The sequence below is a fragment of the Tenrec ecaudatus genome, chromosome 16 (genome assembly GCF_050624435.1).
Source record: "Tenrec ecaudatus isolate mTenEca1 chromosome 16, mTenEca1.hap1, whole genome shotgun sequence".
Lineage (NCBI taxonomy): Eukaryota > Metazoa > Chordata > Mammalia > Afrosoricida > Tenrecidae > Tenrec > Tenrec ecaudatus.
Window position 1 is genome coordinate 57,362,805 of NC_134545.1, and position 13,261 is coordinate 57,376,065.

The 13,261-nt window shown below is 40.3% G+C and overlaps 1 non-coding gene across 1 annotated transcript; it reads right to left on the reverse strand.

Moving 5' to 3' along the window:
- Positions 1 to 7,722: 7,722 nt before the first annotated feature.
- On the reverse strand, positions 7,723 to 7,914 carry LOC142430049 (small nucleolar RNA SNORA74). Its single transcript, XR_012780533.1, has one exon. It is a non-coding gene; the product is annotated as a small nucleolar RNA SNORA74 (small nucleolar RNA).
- Positions 7,915 to 13,261: the final 5,347 nt, after the last annotated feature.

Consider the following 13,261-nt stretch of genomic DNA (forward strand, 5'->3'; position numbering starts at 1 on the left):
AATAGTAATATACCAAACAAACTATTTTCACCACTTAAATTTTTAATTCATTGTCTAAGCTCCAAGAGATAGTTCTACTTCATATATTTGACTGCAGGATTATATCATTTGAATATACCATATTGTTTGTATTTTTAACAACCTTGCTTCAATAATACCTCTTTTCAAATTTTATTGAGAATAATTTATATACAGGAAAGTGCAAAACTATTTTGTGCAGCACATTGAAGTTTTATATACATATTCACCTACGGATCCACTACTCAGAGCAAGCAAGACCTGGAAAGCTTCCAACATCTCAGTGGGTTTCCTCTCAATGTAGTTATCCAAGTTAAATGGTTTGGTTAACTTTGTGTGCTTTTAAATATAATATAAATGAAATCATGTTGGGTTTACTCTTTTGTATTTAGCTTCTTTCCACAACATCATATAAAAAATATTTATGTTATATACCATAATAGCTGGTCATTCATTATTTTTGTGTCTAAATAGAACATAAATTGCATAGCCATTCCATTGTTCATAGACATTTAGGTCAGTTCCAGTATGGGCCTGTGACACATAATGCTGCTATAAACATTCTATTTGACTGGTGAACCACAAAAATTGCAGTTGGTAGGTCAAAAGTGGTTGATAACAGCAATTTAACTTAATTCATGTTTCCAGTAGACATAAAAGTACTCATTTCTATCCAATATTGCAGCATTCATGGAGCTTTTCTACTTAGATCTCCTTCAAGAACAAACTTGCCACTTAGCTGGTAGCAATTTACGGACCCACTTACCTTTCTCTGAAGCGACACTCTCCGGAGAATGACTGAACAGAGCAGAGTTCCTGTATTTTAACTATTTCTTCCCAAAGCCAGACTCCTCTAATGAGTAATTTTTACTCTGGGGTAAAAATGTGATGCACAATTCTGCCAGATAGTGACAGAGTCTGAACCTTTTCTGGCCCAACTGCTGCCCTTTTATGAGAGAACTTCAGTGTTGGGGGAAGAATGAAATTAAAGCATAATGGGATTGTTCATGAACTTGTGAGGCCATCTAGTATTATTCACAAGTGTTATCCTCCAATAAACCTCTTGCACTCTTGATTCAGACTACTGAACCAATCAACACAATTGGCAGACATTTCAAGAAATCAGGGGTAAGAGAAGTTTAATCTGGATTATCCACTCACCGTGTGGCTAGAACTGTGCTGTCCCAATGGCAGTGAGCACAACAAGTCCCTGGCACCAGACAGAGTTAAACCTTTCACCGGTGGTGGTTTGGATAAGTAGTCCTTAAAGGGGCTGGTCCTTGTTCAGTCCTTTGCATTAGAAATTTTAAGAAGGATCAGTGGAATTGGTTATCACAAAATTACATTTATGCTCTATAGATAGATAATAAAAATCTGAAGGGATTAAAAATAATTGAAACAAAATATGAAGGCTAGAGGGTCTATTGTATAGATATATTAAAAGATCATTAAATCTGATAGTGGAAAAGGGGGAAGAGGGAAGCTTTTAAGGTTAAAAACAAAAAAAAAATCAAAAGCTAAGCTGAAACAGGTCTGTTCATGCTAAGTCTTGGTCAGAAATTTTGTAACTTTGCTACAGCTGGGTGGATGTCCCTGAAGATTTTATGTTTCCATAAAGATTTATGGAACATAATCCTATGGGACAATTCTTCACTGTCCTATAGGGTACCTGAATCTGAATGGTTTTTTTTGTTTATGTTATTTATTTACACTTTCTTAATTAGCCTTCAGTGTTTTATCTTCTGTAAATCTTTTCACAGCTTTTGTCTATTTTGTACTTAGTTGTTTCTTTTTCTCTCGATAAGTGTAGGATTATTTAAATGCTCTGGGTACTATTTATGTATGTTAAACCTTAAGGTATCTTCTTTTAGAATTTGGATTATATCTTCACTTTTTTACAATTAAAATATTATATAGTATTTTTATTGACATATATCTATTCGCAGTCACAATTACATTGAGTGCAGTCCTACAACATCGATGCTATCCGCTCTGCTGTCTTCCCATACCCTCAGGCAGTCATTGCTCCTCTAACTATTTCTGAGGCTTTATCTATCTTGCCATTCATGCACTACGTAATCTTAAGTATACAAAGGAGCAAATGCAAATATAATGTGTTTAATGAGGTAAGACAAGTAAAAACCTTAATAGTAAGAGGAGGAAATATGAACTAGTGCATATTTATGTAGTTCATAATTGCCAAACTGTACCCTGACTTTATCACCCATTCCATGTGGCCCTTTTGAGAGGGACTGCCCAATTATCCTGCATGTGGGTTCCGGCTCTCCACCAAACCCACACCCTTCACTTGGTTGTGTGATTTGGGGTCACTGAGATCATTTCCTGTCAACACCTCATGATCACAAAGGCTGGTGTGCTTTTTCCATGTGGGCTTCATTGCTTCCCTGCTAGATGGCCACTTGTTTAACTACAAGCCTTTATGACTCCAGATGCTAGAGCATTAATAGCTGGGCACCCTCATCTTTCTTCACCATATTTGCTTATGCACCCATGTCATCTTCAGTGATCATAGGTGAAAGGTGACCATCATATAATGCCACATTATTAAATCCTGAGGCAGGATTTAAACAGAAGCCGAAAGTCCATCGACTTCCTTGTTGTGAGTTCATATATATTGATAAATATATACATAATGTTTTTCCTCCTATGCCACTCTTATGATCTCTCTTCATTCACTCTCAGTAATTCCTCCCAGATACAAATTGGTTAAACCAGTGGTTCTCAACCTGTGGGCTGAGACCCCTTTGGGGTCAAATGACGCTTCCACAGGGGTCACCTGATTAATAACCATAGCAAAATTACAGTTATGAAGTAGCAACAAAAATAATTGTATGGTTGGGGGTCACCAAAACAAGAACTGTATTAAAGGGCAGCGGCATTAGAAAGGTTGAGAACCACTGGGTTAAACAAACAGTACCAGGAACGCTGCACTCTCCTTGCCATGAATTCCCCTGCACCCATCATTTTTGTCTCTCTCCTCCCTCCTTTCACCCCTCCCCTCCCTTCACTCCCTGCATCCATTGGTACGGTCCTTGTCTCTGTGAGATTACCTATCCTGCTTGTCTTGTATAGATAAACGCCAAACCAAAAAAAAAGACAACAGATAAACAAACAAACCTTCACACACAACAACAAAAACATACAGGCAGTCACAAGTCTAACAGGGACCATAACATATAACAGATGATTATCTCTGTGTTACATATAGAGAGGGACATGTTATAAACCATCCATCCTGACCCCTTTCTTTCAGGTTTACATATCCTGGGCCCCCCTTATCTAACAACACACACACCCTTTTAGACTCCTTCCATTGTGTCCCTCTGATGTGTCCATTGTCCAACAGGCAAGCATTCTATAAGACCACATTGCTCTTCCCAGAGTCAGAGATGGAGCCCCCCCAACTCCCACCTCCCCCACTTATGCTTATAGACTTTCAATGTGGCCCTCTTGTGAGCTATCTCCAATCAGTTCAGATGGGGCACAAAGTGCTGCCCCCCCACTCCTCAGCCCCAATAAAAAGACCATAATTGGGATTCTCCAGGAAACTTCATAGCTTTGCTCCCATCACCTGTCTGTTGCACTCCTAGCTTGGTTGCTCTGAGGTGGGTGAGTCAGGCCCAGGCCGGCCTCTCTCTTCAAGCAGTATCTTGAGGGCTGTGCTCTGCAGTGCTGTCATATAGGGAGAGGAAGTCACATCTCAAATTGTGTCCTGCTCTGCAGTCATCTCTGGGAACAAGCTGCTCCAAGCAGGAAGATCGCCCTCATGAATTGGTACCCCGAGATGAGGTCTACTCTCACTCTCCCTTTCCCGTGGAGATATAAACAAGAGCCTCCCCTTGGGTTGGTTAGCACCCTGAATCCCCACTGCCATCTTTATGCATCCCCCACATTTCTGTGGGCCTTAAAAGCATATGAGAGGGAGGGAAAAGATGCCTTTCGACACAAGTGCTATCTGTATTTGGTATTGATGACTTATGGATTTTTCAGTTTGGTCTGGCTTTTGCCATAATATCTAGTCCTCAGCCCGGGAATTGTGTGTCGTGTGCATTTTCTCGTATACCCATGTTAGAACTCCCTCAATGGACTCCTCATGTTTTACTTGACGTTTTCTGCTTGGCTACCAGCTTCACTCAGCATACTCTCCTCCAATTCTTTCTACGAGATGAGGTGTTTCATAGTTTGATCACTATTTTTGGGGATATGTAGTATTCCACTGTGTGCATGTGCAGAATTTTTTTATCCATTTGTCTACTGATCGAAATTTAGGCTGCTTCCAATTGTTTGCTATTGTAAACTGTGTAGCAACGGACATTGAAGAGCAGATGACTGGTCATTGTCTGAAGAGTTCCTATCTCACCACATCCCCTCCAACATTTGTTGCTTTCTGTTTTCTGGTGTGTTTTTTTAAAAAATAGGCTATCTTTGTAGGTGTTGGGTGGTATCTCATAGCTGTTTTGATTTGCATTTCCTGGATGGCTAATGATTGGGAGAATTTTCTCATCTGTCTATTCTCCATTCAGATTTCCTCTTTTATGAATCTTTTGCTTAAGTCTTTTGCCAACTCCTCAGTGAGCTATAGGTTTTTTCTTGTAAGTTTGCAGGATTCTGTAGATTTTAGTAATAAGCCCTTTGTGATGTCATTACTAAGTCTATTTCCCCAGTTTGTGAGCTCTCTTATTACTCTCTTGATAAAGTCTCTCAATGCACACAATTGTTTAATCTTGAGTAGGTCTCACTCATCTATTTTATCTTCCTCTGGTGTGTATCCTTCCTTATTTCTGGTAGCCCATGTGTTCCCTGCACTAAGCGTCTTAACTTTGTCCTCATTTTCTCATTGATAAACCTGATAGTTTGGGGCTTTAACTCAGGGTCTGTGATCTACCTTGAATTTGTTCTTGTGCATGGAGAGAGGTAAGAGTCTTGTTTCATTCTTCTGCAGACTGCAATCCAGTTTTTCCAGCAGCATTTTTATAAAAAGGGCATCTGCTTCCTATTTGATATTTTTGGTGCCTCTGGCAAATGTCAGTTGGCTGTGTGGTGCTGTTTTTATTTCTGGATTTTCTCTTCTTATCCATTGGTCTGAGTATCTATCATTGCATCAGTACTATGTTGTTTTGTCAACTGTGGACAAGTTGTGAAGTCAGGCAATTCAAGCCTGTCTACTTTGTTCTTCTTGAGGATTTCTTTGCCAATCCTGGTTTCTTCCCTTTCCATAGGAGACCGGTAGTCAGTTTTTCAATTTCTTTGAAAAATGTTGATGGAATTTGTATCAGAATTACATTGAATTTATAGAATGCTTTGGGCAGGATTAACATCTTACAATATTGAGTCTTCCAATCCATGAGCATGGGATATTCTTCCACTTGTGAAGGTTCCTTTTGGTTTCTTGTAAAACTGTTCTGCAATCTTCCTTGTACAGATATTATTTTTTTGGTTAGGTGTATCCCTCTATATTTTAATTTATAATTGACTATTGTAAAGGGTAGTACCTTTTTGATCTCTTTCTGTGAAGCCATCAGTTGTAGCTAGCAATGAAATTGACTTCTGCTTGTTGATTTAATATCCTGCCACTCACTCAACCATATTCCTGTTTTCAGCAATCCTATCGTGGAGACTTTGGGGTTCTCAATATATAAAATCATATCATATGCAAATAAATATAATTTCACTTTTTCTTTCCCCAAACATCACCTTTGATATCCTTCTGTTCCCTTATATTATTAGCTAAGACCTTTAAAACAATGTCGAATAGAAGTGGGGACAAGGGGAGTCCTTGTTGGGTCCCCCTATTCAGTGGGAATGTTTTTTTTGTCTTTTCTCCATTAATTGTAACTCTGGTTATTGGTTATTCATATATAGCTTTTATTATATTGAGGTAATTTCTTTCTAGTCCTATCTTCTTGGGTGTCTTAATTAAGAATGGCTGCTGAATGTTGTCAAATGCATTCTCTGTATCTACTGATATTATCAAGTAGTTTCTGTCCATTTTCTTGTTAATTTACTGAATAATGCTGATGCTTTTTCAAATGTTGAATCATCCCTACATCCATGGTGTGTCTTGCACTTGGTTGTGATGGATTATTTTCTATATATGCTTTTGTATTATATTGGCCAAAATTTTGTTGAGGATTTTTGCATCTATATTCATTAGAGAAATTGGCCTATAATTGTCGATTTTTGTGAGAACTTTGACCAGATTTGGTATCACTGTTATACTAGCTTCATAGAATGAATTTGGGAGTTAACCATACTTCTCTATGTTCTGGAAGAGTTTGTGTAAACTTGTGTCAGCTCTTCCCTGAATGCTTTGTAGAATTCTCATTGGAAGCTATCTGGGTCAGGGCCATTTTTAGTTGGATGTTCCTTAGTAACCCTATATATTTCTTCTTTTGATATGGATCTCTTTCTTGACATACATATGAGATAATTTGGGGAGGGTTTGTTTTTCCAGGTGTTTGTCCATGTCCTTCAAGTTGTTGAATTCCTTAGAGTACAGTCCTTTATAATACTGTGTAATTAGTCTTTTCATTTCATTGAGGTCCATTGTAATGCTCCATTTCATCCCTCATCCTGTATAATAACAACTACTCATTCTTATTTGTTGTTAGGTTTGCAAGCGGATTGTCAATTCTGTTGATTCTTTCAAATAACCAGCTTTTTACTGAGTTGATTTTTCCAATTTTTTTTCTTCCCACTCACTTATCTGCACCCTAATTTTTATAATTTATTTTCTTTTGCCTTTAGATGGATTATTCTTTTGACTCTGTTCCAACTGCTGAAGGTTTTCTGTTAGGGTACTGTCCTTTAGTCTCTCTTCCTTCTTCATAGCATGTATCTCTATCAAACATCCTCTGATCACTGCCTTTCCTGTATAACATAGTTTTTGGTGCACTATATTCTCATTCTCATTAGTTTCTAGAAACTTCTTAATTTCATCTCTAACTTGGGCCCTTTTTCAAATGTACATTATTAAGTTTCCAGGTACTTGTTCTTGTTTTCTCGTTCTTTCTTTCCAGCTTTATGGTGTAGTGGTCAGAGAAGGGAGTCAGTGTGACCTCTATGTGGTCTATTTTTGATGAGTTATAAGTGCTTGAAAAGAATGCTTTTTTTTTTTCAATTGGGTGAAGAACTTTGATAAATTTATCAGGTCAAGTATCTGACTGTAGAGTTTAGTCCTGTAGACTCTTTGCTTACCTTTTTCCCATTAATCTGTCTTTCTTGAAGTGTGGTGTATTGAAGTCTCCTACTATGGTTGTTGATCCTGTGATTTCATTTTTATCTATTAAAGAATTTGTTTGACAAACATGGTGTGTCGCTCATTGGGTGCAAACATGTTTATTTTGCTCATGGGCTCTTGGTCTACTGAACTATTAGGCATTATATAGTGCCCATACTTATTTCTTGTTATGTCCTGCACCTTGAAATCAATTTTGCCAGAGATTAGAATTGCAACTCCTGCTTTTCTAAAGTTATTATTCACTTAATTAACCTTTGCCATTATATAACTCTCAACCTGCATTTAATTTGTCTGTGAGTTTGAGATGTATCTTTTGCTTACAGCAGATTGATGGGATTTGTTTCCTAATCCAGTCTGCTAACATTTGTCTTTTAATTGCTGAATTCAAACCATTGACTTTCAGAGTAATTACATCCATCTGTGGATTCTTTTTTTTTTTTTTTAATGTTTGCATCCAGACTAGGACCAACTCCACAGGAGGAGTCACTGCACTCTCAAAGGTGCAAAATACTGCCCAGAGGTTATGCGACCACAACACTAAAACAGTGCGTGGAGCCAGACCTCACTGGGCAGCACCTGCTCTTCCAACAGTGTAACACTGTCACAGGCATTGTGTTAGCCTGGACAGCTGTGGATTCTTTGTTGTCATCGCTTATATTTTGTTAGGCATTTTTGGGGTTTGTTTTTTCTGGTTTTTTTTTTTTAACCTCCCTCAGCAGTGTGCTGTGTGGATGATTCACACTTGTCTTCTTTTTTACATTGGATCAAAGAAGTCTTGGGTGTTGTTTTCAGTACAATGACTTCTGGATAGTGTTGCACATTGTGGTGGTCTCAGGTTTGTGTTCTGTGGATGTTGTTGTTTTATCCAAAGTGATATGTAAAATGATCTTTGTAGTGCTGTTTTTTGTTTGTTTATTTTTTTTACATAATTTCTAAAGTGTTCATGATCTTTGATAAATCTAACCTACCCTTCTATTTTGATGAAGAGTTTGGCAGGGTAGAGGATTCTTGTATGCAATTATTCTCCTTCAACTCTCTGAAGATGCTATTCCATTCTCTCCTCTTCTTCATCATTTCTGCTGATAACTCTGAGCATATTCTTATCTGTCTACCCTTATAAGTGACAGTAACTTTTTTTTCTAGCTGCTCTTACAATGTTCTCCTTTTCGACAAAGTTTGATAAGTTGACTCCTATGTGCTTTCGCGTGTTCTTCCTGGAATTCAGCCTAATGGGTCTTCTTTATACTTCCTGGATAATTGTTGAATCTTCTTATTATATTGGGGAAGTTTTCTTCCAGGAATTCCCCTATGTTGCCTGCTGATTTCTTCATTATATTGCTATGCTATCCCAATTACTCGGATATTGTTTCTTTTCTTTCTTTTTAAAAAAATCATTTTATAAGGGGCTCATACAACTCTTATCACAATCCATACATACATCAGTTGTGTAAAGCACATCTGTACATTCATTGCCCTCATCATTCTCAAAACATTTGCTCTCCACTTAAGCACTTGGCATCAGGTCCTCATTTTTTCCACTACCTCCCCGCTCCCCCTCCCGCATGAGCCCTTGATAATTTATAAATTATGATTTTGTCATATTTTGCCCTGTCCAACATCTCCCTTCACCCCCTTTTCTGCTGGCTGTCCCCCAGGGAGGAGGTCATATGTAGATCCACGTAATTGGTTCACTCTTTCCAACCCACTCTCCCTCCATCCTCCCAGTATCACCACTCACACCACTGGTCCTGAAGGGATCATCCTCCCTTGATTCCCTGTGTTTCCAGTTCCTATCTGTACCAGTGTACATCTGCTGGTCTAGCCAGACTTGCAAGGTAGAATTCAGATCATGATAGTGGGGGGGTGGGTGGAGAAGGGGAGAAAGCATTTAGGAACTAGAAGAAAGTTGTATTTTTTCATCATTGCTACATTGCACCCTGTCTGGCTCATCTCCTCCCTGAGACCCCTCTGCAAGAGGATCTCCAGTGGCCGACAAATGGGCATTGGTTCTCGACTCTTCATTCCCCCCCTCATTCACTATGGTAACAGTTTTTGTTTTGATGATGCCTGATACCTGATCCCTTCAATACCTCTTGATCGCACAGGCTAGTATGCTTCGTCCATGTGGGCTTTGTTGCTTCTGAGCTAAATGGCCACTTGTTTACCTTCAAGCCTTTAAGACCCCAGATGCTATATATCTTTTGATAGCTGGGCACTATCAGCTTTATTTCCCACATTTGTTTATGCACCAATTTTCTTCAGCAATCATATCATGGAGGTGTGCACCTAATGATATGACATTTTGTTCTTTGATGCTTGATAACCTATCCCTTAGGCACCTTGTGATCACACAGGCTGGTGTGGTCTTCCATGTGGGCTTTGTTGCTTCTGAGCTAGATGGCCGCTTGTTTACCCCCAAGCTTTTAAGACCCCAGACGCTATATCTTTTGATAGCGGGGAACCATCCGCTATCTTCATCATATTTGCTATTCACCCACTTTGTCTTCAGCAGTTGTGTTGGGAAGGTAGGTGAGCATCATAGTCCCAACTATTACATGGACACCTGCCCCTCCCCCCACAAGAATTTGTTTCAAAGGATGGCATTGAATCTGCTGCTCTGGGAGAGGGACAAATCTGATCAGAACACACGGGAGCAGAGGAAGGCGGAGTAGGAGACAGTAGAGCGCATCTTGGCTCACCAGGCCTTGAGGATGATGACCCCAATTAGAGCAGCCAATCCACAGAGAGGACCACATGGCCAGCCCCACTATGACCCATGGCCCTGCGGGGAACAGCACCAGAGACACAGTGTGGGAATTGCGCCCTATCTGATCCTGCCACACTGAGGCAGAGCACTGGGGGAGTACAGCGGAACAGCAAGGGAATGGAGCGGCAAGGTCCCCAGGGAATGCTGAAGGTGGACTTTGCAGCCAGAGCATGGTTCCCCAACAGACTGGACTGGAAAATGCTCCTAAAGGCCAACAAACTATCCTTGAACTAACTACAAGCTTTTCTTTCTTGTGTTTTGTTTTGTTCTTTGTCAGTGGTTTGTTGTTGTTGTTGTTTTGTTGTATATTGTTGCTTGGTTTTGCTCTGTCTTGTTTTTGTGCATGTTATTATCTCCACAGGTCTGTCTAAATAGGATAGGCTAGATGAACAATCTGGAGGAGAAAACAACGGGACTGACAGTTTTGGGGGGACATGGGATAGGGGGAGGTGGGAGGAGAGGTAGAGATGTTTAAAAACCCAGGGACAAGGGAACAACAGGTGATCCAAATCGGTGGCGAGGAGGGTGTGGGAAGCCTGGTAGGGCATGATCAAAGGTAATGTAACCAAGATGAATCACTGAAACCCAGGTGGGGACTGAGCATGATAGTGGGAGAGGAGGAGAGTCGAGGGAAATAGAGGAAAGAGCTGGGAGGCAAAGGGCATTTATAGAGGACTAGATAAAGACATGTACATATGCAAATAGATTGTTATATGAGGATGGGGAAATAGATCTATGTGCCTATATTTATAGGTTTAGTATTAGGGTAGCAGAAGGACATTGGGCATCCACTCAAATACTTCCTCAACAAGAATACTTCTATTGTTTCTTTTCACAGCATCACTCATTGTTCTCAAGTGTTCTTCAGCTTCTTTAATTATCTGGTTTGATTGCATTTAACCTTTGCTGAGTTCTGCTTGGGTATCTTCAAGGCCACTGATACAGCTCTTTGCTTCTTATGACCTATCGGTGAGATTTCTGACAGTTTTCTTTGATTTTGCTGTATTGGCCCTTTACTCTTATATTTCCCTTGGGTATGTGGACTCTATCCTCTCTAGCTTTTTATAATTTTTCTGTATTGATTCCCTCATAACCTATACCCCTCTTTCTGTGGTAATTCAAAGTATGCTTCTTCTTATGTGTTACTAGGTTCAGGTCCTCTTCATGCAGTGTGATTACTTTCTCGATTTCTTGTAGTAACTACTGGTGTGTTTTGTAGACTCCGTGGCATTTTGGTGGAGCTGGGGTGGTACTTTGCATGCAGTGCATGCAGTACAGGGGGAAGTTCCTATGTTTTCTATCTCAGAGGTTAATAAAACTAAGTCTAAAAACTACCTAGAGCCAGCTATGCTGTGGTTTCAAATTGTGTCTACTGACTCACCAGCACAGGGTTTCTCCCTAGAAACCTGGGTTAACTATATGGGAGGCCTAGCTATACCCTTGCTATTAGGGGAGTTTCCTGGAGCTAGTCACTGGGATTATCCCAATAGGGATCAAGATCTGCTGGTAGCAGCAATCTTAAGCATCCAGCACCTCCAGAAGGCCAAGAGGTCTTCCTTGTGATACACTAAAGGGGATATCTATCCTGGGCATCTACCCAGCATGGGGACAAACGTGTGTGTGTACAGTCTGCAAATTGGTAGCACCTGAGCTCAGCTAGGGTCAGTCACCAGGGGTTGGGAGGGATAAACACTCACGAAGACAGCAGTGTGGGGATAGTTGGCTGGTAGGTAGCAGGCATGAAGTGTTTAACAAGGGTAGAGGGAGGGAGCGCTCAGGAGAAGCTCACAGGAAACCCATGGCTGCTGACTGTGGCATTAGAACACTGGGGCAGGTGGCGGCACTTGAGCATGCTCATAGCCTGTGGCCTCGAAACATTTGGGCAACTGAGGGCACAAGTGGACTGCTTTTGACTCAGGAAGAGGTGACTGGCAGCAAGCAGACTTGGGTGTTTTATGGGGGGAGTGGTTGGGAGTACACACAGGCATCTGGTGGCATGAGAGACTTGAGTGCAGAACAAACTGCTATGGGGTGAGGGGTGGGAGCAGCCCAAATGATCAAGACATACTGGTCTGTGGGGCAGGGAACTCAGGGGACTGCAGCACACATGTGTGTGTGTGTGGGGGGGGGGGTTGTCATGGGGAAATAAGGCATGCAGCCATCCCCAGGGCCTGGGAGAGCCAGGGAGAGCTGTGGAGAGCCAGGATCCCCTGTTGTGTATCAGTGATGGAGACAGTGGAGATCATGTTGCACTGCTCGGCTCGCCGATGTGGGAGAACTCAGGGGGACCTGTGTCATGGCGAGTACAGCTGAGCTTTCTGTGGGGAACCTGCCAAGAGGTCACCCAGGCGTTTGGACACCAGATCTAGGACCAAATCCCCCCAATTGGCCCTTTCACCCTCAGAACCGGTGACCACTCACAGAAAACTGCAGGTGAGTATTCCTACATTGGCGCTATCTTCCCAATTGTCCTATGTTTTCATATTTTAATTCTTTCATTTGAGAGAAATAACTTAATCATAATGTATTGAATTTATTAATCTTATAATTTTTATATGTATGTTTTACATATTATTTAAGATCTTTCCCCAATCCTAGACCATAAATATTTTTTCTATATATCCTTCTAAAGGTTTTATCATTTACTTTTTATATTTTTTCATTTACTTGAAATTTATATGTCTGTATTGTGTGCAGTAGGGAATCCCCTAATTTTTATATATGTAGATAATCAATTGTCTCTGTAGTCTGTTGCACAATGCCATCTCTCTTATATATTAACCATTTTAATGGCCTTTACTCAGTTCCATCATTTCTTTACCACTTAAGACTATATTCTAGTCTCTGAATTTGGTATCTTTCAGGTCAAGTCTTCTTACTATTTTTCCAAGTTATCTTGTTTATTCCTGCCTTTTTGTTTTGCCATAGAAATTTTAGAATCAGCCTGTTAATCTCCATAAAAAACACCCTGCTGTTTTTGGTTCAATTCTCCCCCCAACCCACTCCATTTTTCCTCATTAATTCTCTCATTTGATTAGTTTTCCAACATGGTTAGTCACCATTTCTGATTGTCTACTTTGTGTTTCCTCTGCAAACTACTGAGTTTTTTTTCCCTTTAGTTTGGGCGGCTGAAGTGACTGTGACAATGGTAATATGGCAGCTACTGAAATAAAGAGCTGGGAACACGTGATTTTGTCAAACAGATTCATAAATAA